Consider the following 7,378-nt stretch of genomic DNA (forward strand, 5'->3'; position numbering starts at 1 on the left):
CCTATGAATGTTCGAGAAATCTCCCTAGCTTGGTCGACCGACCTCGTGCTTCGGTTGACCGAACCTCGAAGGTTCGGTAATTTTTTAGCACTAATTAAGCTTAATTTTTTCATTAAAAAATCTTTAAAATACCAAGTGTATCCCCAATGATCATATTTTTCACAAAGTCTATATATACCCCTTCAAAACCTCAGATTAGCAACTTTGAATAGCCAAATTTTTCTCTCCAATCTTTTAGGCTAATTTTTATCAAGGTTCCCCCAAACTAATTTTCATTGCTAAAATCTTTCATTGGGGCAAATTTTTCATACTCTCTCAAAATCTCTTTCATTAATTCATTCACTTGAAAAATCGTTTTTGAAAGAGAGTTTTTTATTTAGGGCATTTATATCATCAAAAGTATCTTACACTCATTATTTCTTTCATTAGTTTAAAAAACTTCTTAAGAGTAAATCTTGGTTCTCTCCATATGATTTCTTGAACAAAATTTAATGGAGAATAATTTTGTTAGGGTCAAATCCTTTGAGTGTTTATTATACAAATTACTTTCAAAGGTTGAAATATTATTTTGAAAAACACCCTTACTTTACCGAGCATATATTTCATATCATATTAGAGGGTATGTATTTGAGCATTAATGTGTACATTTCTACTTGTATTTAGAAGCATTTTCATATGTACAAAAAATGATTTTTATTATACTAGTTGGGTTTAGCCCGTTAATTGAACTGGGAGTCTTAACCTAGTAAGTGAAATCGGTTCAGTTCAATCCAAAATTTGAATTGAGGAGTCTTCGCCCCGTAAGGGAGACAAGTTGGGCTTAGCCTTGTAATTGAGTTGAGGTTTACCTTGCCGCATAAAGAAAAGTTGTAACGGCTTTTGCTCCACCTGTTTAAGTGAGCAGGGATAGTGGAATCCTTGGAGGGTATGCCCAAGGTGAGGATGTAGGCTGGTTTGGCCGAACCTCGATAAAAAATATCGTGTATCTATCCGACCTTATCTTTTTTAAATCACAGTACTTTGTTGGCTTTTTGAATCTGATTCTTGGTTTTGATAATGACAAATCACAAGTTACTAATGGGTGTGCTTAAGTACTTGCACTAGTTAATCATTCAGAAAACATATATAAAAGTGAAGTGGATGCCAGAAAGAAGTTAAAGAGCACATACTCCTGGCATATTCCTTAGTAAAGTGAAGAGCAAAAGAAGACATCTTTTGTTTCATTGTATTGCATTTTGGTTTTATATTTTGGTTTGTAATAATACATGACATGCATGATATGGGTGATAAGCTTAGGATGGCTGTAAACTGACCTTAGGGACCAGCACTTTTTCGTAGAAACTCTTTTCCTAAATAACTAATTGGTTAGGGTCAAAGATTAGGGCTAAAACGAAGTTTACAAAAACTCAGTCTACTGACTCCAGATTTTTTTGGCTTAATTCAAAAGCTTAGACCATAGGGAACCTGACAAGGACTATAGTTGACCTTGGGGGCAAAATAGGAATTTCACTTGCCTCGGTCGACCGACCATCGCAAGGTCATTTGACCTTGGTCAATCGAACTAAGAAGTTGACCAAAGTCAAAGCTTCAGTCGACTGAACCCTTAACAGTATTAATGTCTCAGTTGACCGAACCAACTAGAAGTCAATATATTGACTTCTCTTGGTCGACCGTTCTAAAATGAACGTGTCTTCCATGATCGACCGAACTCACACGTGTCTAGCCCCCAATAACTTAGTCGACTGAACCTTTTGTTCAAAATCTTCACAGTCGACTGAACTTGACAATTGGGTCAATCAAACTTAAAATATAGTCGACCGAAGCTCAAAGGGTTCATAATCGCCTTGATACGGTCGACCATATCTCCTATTCAAAATGGCCACAGTCGACCAAACTCCGTAATATGGTCGACCGAACCTTGAATATGGTTGACCAAACGTCTCGGGTTGGTGAAACTTTTATCGTAGTAAATTAGGTTTAATTTTCATTAAACTCAATTAAACAAATTTCAAAATACCCTTGATGTCCCCAACGGTTATATTTTTTCTCAAGTCTATATATATCCCCTCATTTGTCATTATTAGTGAGAGATTAGCATATAGATTAGCAAAATTTTTTTCAAAATAATTTATTGTGCTAAATACTTCATACTCCCATTTTTAACAAAGCATATTACAAAATCTCTTTATCATATTACATATCTTTGAGAGAGATTATTTTTTTGGGTATTCTTTCATTCTCTTTGCAAGCTAACAACTCTCCCATACTTGCATTTGTTGATTGTTGATTTTGGAGAGTAGCTTAAAGTTTTTCCTATTGCATTTTACTTATAAATATTAGATTGGGAAAAGCTCTTCTTTGCATTAAGAACTTGCATCCTTATTGCAAGTTTCATAAGCTTGCTTTGTGTTTTGATAAAATCATTTTTAGCAAGCTTAAGCCCTAATATCCATTGTGCTTAATATTCGAAAAATATTTTTGAGATATCTGCTTAAGGTTCTAGAGATGCTTTGAATATTCATACTGCAAATACATTATCTTAAAATCAAAGGTCTCGCTCTCTCACACACACACACACACACACACACACACACACATATATATATATATATATATATTGACACACATATTGCTGAGTTAACACACTTGAGCTTATTATTCTATCATATGTGAGTGCATTAATTGATTGTGCGTAGTGGTACATATCTGCTTAGTGTAAGAAGTATATTTGTTTGTATGAAAAATTCAATATCTGTTGTATTCCCGACGTGTGGTCAGAAGGGAGAGACTTGCCCTGTGAAAAGTCCCAGACTAGTTCAAACTCGGTTAGGAGAACTAGGTGCACCATTCTGTAAGGTGTTGTATTAGGTGCCGCTCCACCCGTTATGCGAGCCATAGTAGAATCCTCTTGCTTGTGAACTTGAGGCAGGGACGTAGGCAGCATTGGTCGAACCCCAATAACATATTTTGTGTGAGCCCTTTATTTTATTTCCACACTTTAAATTTCAGCACATGTGAGTTTTATGTTTGATTCATTATATGGTGTACATCTGTTTAATTATTTCATTATTTGATTGGGTTTATGATTACATAGAAAGACCGTAGGTTGCGTAATATTGTTTGTGGAATTTGAATTGACCTAGAAGAAAATTTTTAAAAACCCAATTCACCCCTTCTTGAGAATACACCAATTCCAACACACTTTAATTTTCATATGTGTGTATGCTTGCTTATTTATTGTTATAATTATTCGCATGCACATATTTAATTTAAAACAGATATTGTTGACCTTATAGGTCGCACCCTGGTTTTGATAATGACAAATACAATTGTATTTAATAAATATCTAGTTCATGTGCAGGTTTATACTAGCATATATTCAAGGACACGTGAAAGTTTGAAGACAATTTCATATTCCAAATTGTAATATCTCTAAGTGAATTTTGTCTGTAATAGTAACTAGGATGTCTGTAATAGTAATTAGGGTTTTGGTTTGTAATAAGTACACACATCACATGCATGATTTATTTTGTAAGCTCGAACCAAACCTTGAATGAAAGAGTACTGTAGAGAGACCTTAGGGTACACCTTCGGTCGACCTTCGGTTGACCGACACCGAACTTTTTCGGTGTTTCCAAAACTGGACCCCAAGTGACCTTAGGACACACACATATGCACATATGTTTATTAGGCACTTGGAATAAACCTTTTTAGGTCAATTCGGGACCGAAATGCACACTTGGTGCACTTTCGGTCGACCGGCCAATTCAGTTCAAATTGGCCCGGTCGACCGAAACCGGTCCGGGTCAACTATTTGACCCGGTCTCGGTCGACCGACCCCTTACAGGTCATTTAACCTCGGTCGACCGAACACCCTGGGAGTCAACATTTTGACCCCCCGGTCGACCGACCAAAATTGTACTGCAACTACCTAGTCGACCGAAGGGTTTTGGAGGATTCCCAACTGTACGGTCGACCGAGCCACGCAGTTCAAAAAGGCTTGGGTCTACCGAACCGCGGTATTTTTGAAAATCGCCCTTGTCCGATCGACCGACCACTCAGTTCAAAATGCTCCCGGTCGTCCGAGCTACTTGAGTCCTGGTCGACCGAACCACTTTTGGTCGACCGGACATCTCGGGTTGCTCCTATTTTTTTACCGAGGTTAAATTTTTTAAACAGGGTTAAAGTTTCTTAAGTGTCATTAATCTTTTCTGAAAATCCCTAATAAGTCCCCAACGGTCAAAATTTTTAGTATGTCTATATATACTCCTTCATTTGGTGATTTAAGCACTGATTAGCAAAAAGGATTAGGAAAATCTCTCTCAAGCAAAAATACCTCCTTGTGATTCCTACTTGCTCAAATCTTTCCCAAAAGCACTTTAGCTCATTTCTTCAAATCATTTGTAAGTGCTTTCAGTGTATATTCAAACTGGTTTTGCTCTCATTGTTTAAGAGTGTTTAAATCGATTTTTCTCTCGAGAGCATAACCTAAGTTTTCTTAGGAGGCTTTGCTAATAAGCCTATTCTAAGAAAACTTGTGGTAAACTTCTGAGTGTTGCATTATCATTGCAACATCTTTGGAAGTGTGTATTTGTTTTGTTTTGCAAAAACATATTTCAAGCTTACTCAAATATCTTGTGGAACTTATTGAACAATTTGTGAAAAGGTATTTGTGCTTGTTACACTAATCTTTGTGGTATTATTTATACAAGTAATATAGCATTTACCGAAAACAAAGATTATCTATTTTGCCATTCAAGCATATACATATTCGTATGATTGACTCATTCTATTGATTGATTATGTTAAGGCTTTTTTGATACTCTGTGTGAATACGCTTGATTGAATATTTTAAAGTACACAGATTATTATTGACACTCTCACGTACGTACTACACTGATAGAAAACATAGTTGAGAGTTGACATATTCAGACCACACAGAGCTTACATTTTAAATCACTTGTGGTGTTTGTGTTTGTGCGCATTTGTGGTACAAATCTACTTTACATGAAAGCACTCTTGCATTGTACCTTGTGATTGTATATCTGAGAGATTCCAAGCGTGGCCTGAGGGGGCGGTAATCCAGCCCGGTAAGGATTGGTGTAAAGGTTGAGGTCAGCCCTGTGGTAATTTGACCTGGTTTGTATAGGTGCCGCTCCACCCGTTTAAGTGAGCAAGGTATTGTGATAATCCTTGTGCTGGTTAGCCAAGGCGGGGACGTAGGTAGTTGGCCGAACCTCGATAACATATCTGCGTGTCATCTTTCCTTTACTGCTTTCTGACGCTTATATGATTGTTTAAACTGCTTTATTTAATTTCTGGTATATTTACATTATTTGCACTAGATTGACCCTAGGCTTGTGAACATACTGCTGCTAGGAGAAATACCTAGAAGATAAAATTTAAAAATACCAATTCACCCCCCCTCTTGGGATCACGGTAAAGCTAACAGATATGCTGTGTACGTGCATGTCTACACTGATAACCTAATCGTTTTACATACACGCTTTTAATATTGAATGGGATATGAACAGAGGTGAATTGGTAAATATTTAAATTAGTCAAAAGTTTTAAAACTCAATTTAGCTCCCCTCTTGGGATCACACCAAAGTCAATAGTGAAGCATAAAAATAATTAAAGTGTATGGATGATATGATAGACAAATCTCAAGTAGAGGAGAATCACATTAAGAATTGGAGGAGGGTTTTTAACTGACTAAGTGAGTTTCAACTCAAGCTTAACTTCAGTGCGATCATACAAGCACTAATGCACTGGATCCCATCATAACTTTACAGTTAAGCATGCTTGGGTGAGAGTAGTACTAGGATGGGTGACCTCCTGGGAAGTCCTCATGTTGCACCCTCTTCATTAAAAAAAAAAACCACCAGTCACGATATCGCCTAAAGCAATGCATCCCTTAAATATTTATTTGATAGTTTTTGATACTTCAGTGGGTTATGTCTTGGGGCTAAATGATCAATCTACAAGCAAAGTGTGAGCTATTTACTACTTCATGTTACCAAGAAAGCCATAAAAGGAGTGCGACCATAGAATATCTAGCCAATTGAGCCTTTGAGGAATATGACTCAGGATATTTGATTTTTTTGAAGATGATATAAATATGGTAAGACATGTAATTAAAATAGTGTTCTCAAGAAGGGGGGGGGGTGAATTAGGTTAATTAAAAAAATTTATATTCTTTTTAACTTCTTGCTTGTTTTAGTGCAATAACAAGAACATAAGTAAATCAATCAATTTATAATCACAACCAAAACACACCATAAAGTACTGAAATTTAAACAATCCAATCAAAGATAATATTAAAATCAATCAATCATTCAAGTACTTGATGCTTTCAACTTTTGGTAGCAACCCTGTGTTTATATGCAAGCCCTGTTTTGATTTTGATTTGTAATGCGCTCTCTTAACCAAGATTTCTGCAAATTAACCGACAAACTCCCTTGTGGGTTTCTACAAAAAGGTTAATTAAAAAAGTACTTTCTAAAATTAAGAGTCTTCTCTAAATTTTTACTTAAGCCCTGCAATCGGCAATATGCATTCAACAAATACAAATATTGTGCAGATAGTAAAGGGTAAAATAGAGAGAAGAACACCAAGTTTTTACAAGGTTCGGCTTATCCCCAGCCTATGTCCTTGCCTTTGGCAAACTACCAAAGGATTCCACTATTCTAGTTCCTTTGAGGGGCAGAACAACACCGTTACAACCACTCCTTACTTAGGCTAGAGCCCACCTCTCAAAACGATATTCCCTCATTCTGTCCAACAATCCAAGCACTTGAACCGTCAATCTACAAAACAAGATTTGAAACAAGGTGTACAAGAGATACTCTCAAAAGAACTGATTAGTACAAATTCAGAGCTATATACTTCAAAGCAAATCAAATATGAAATTTAGATTGAAGCCCCAAGAGTATATCACTGCATGATCCTTTCAATAGATGAAAGAATTTATAATTGTGGCACAATACTAGAGATTGAGTGCTAGCAAAGCCTCAGTACTTTTCGTGCAAGTTGAGAGTGAGGGAGCCTTTGAGAGTTTGAGGGAAATTAAGAGAGATTAAATGCTATAATTGATTCTTGGTAAATGAATTAATTGATCTTGGGTGTATTTGTAGAGTTAGAAAAGTACTTAACTTGATCCCCAAGTTTACTTGGAGTAGTGTCCAAGCTTTGAACAAGTTTGAGCCTCAAGTAATTGATTTTTCAAAAATATGTTCATTATGAATTTTAAAATCTGCCGTGTGGCAATAGCCTAAGGGCTTCTATTCAGTCGCCTATCAATGTATTACACTGATAAAATAACATAGGCAGTAGGGTGGCAGTCACCTGTCACCTAGTAGTGGTCATGCGTCTGTCA

At 36.3% G+C, this 7,378-nt stretch overlaps 1 pseudogene; it reads left to right on the top strand.

Moving 5' to 3' along the window:
- The first annotated feature begins 5,744 nt into the window (after nt 1-5,744).
- On the top strand, nt 5,745-5,863 carry LOC131147267 (5S ribosomal RNA; annotated as a pseudogene).
- The last annotated feature ends 1,515 nt before the right edge of the window (nt 5,864-7,378 follow it).

Source organism: Malania oleifera, chromosome 1 (genome assembly GCF_029873635.1).
Source record: "Malania oleifera isolate guangnan ecotype guangnan chromosome 1, ASM2987363v1, whole genome shotgun sequence".
NCBI classification, from domain to species: domain Eukaryota; kingdom Viridiplantae; phylum Streptophyta; class Magnoliopsida; order Santalales; family Ximeniaceae; genus Malania; species Malania oleifera.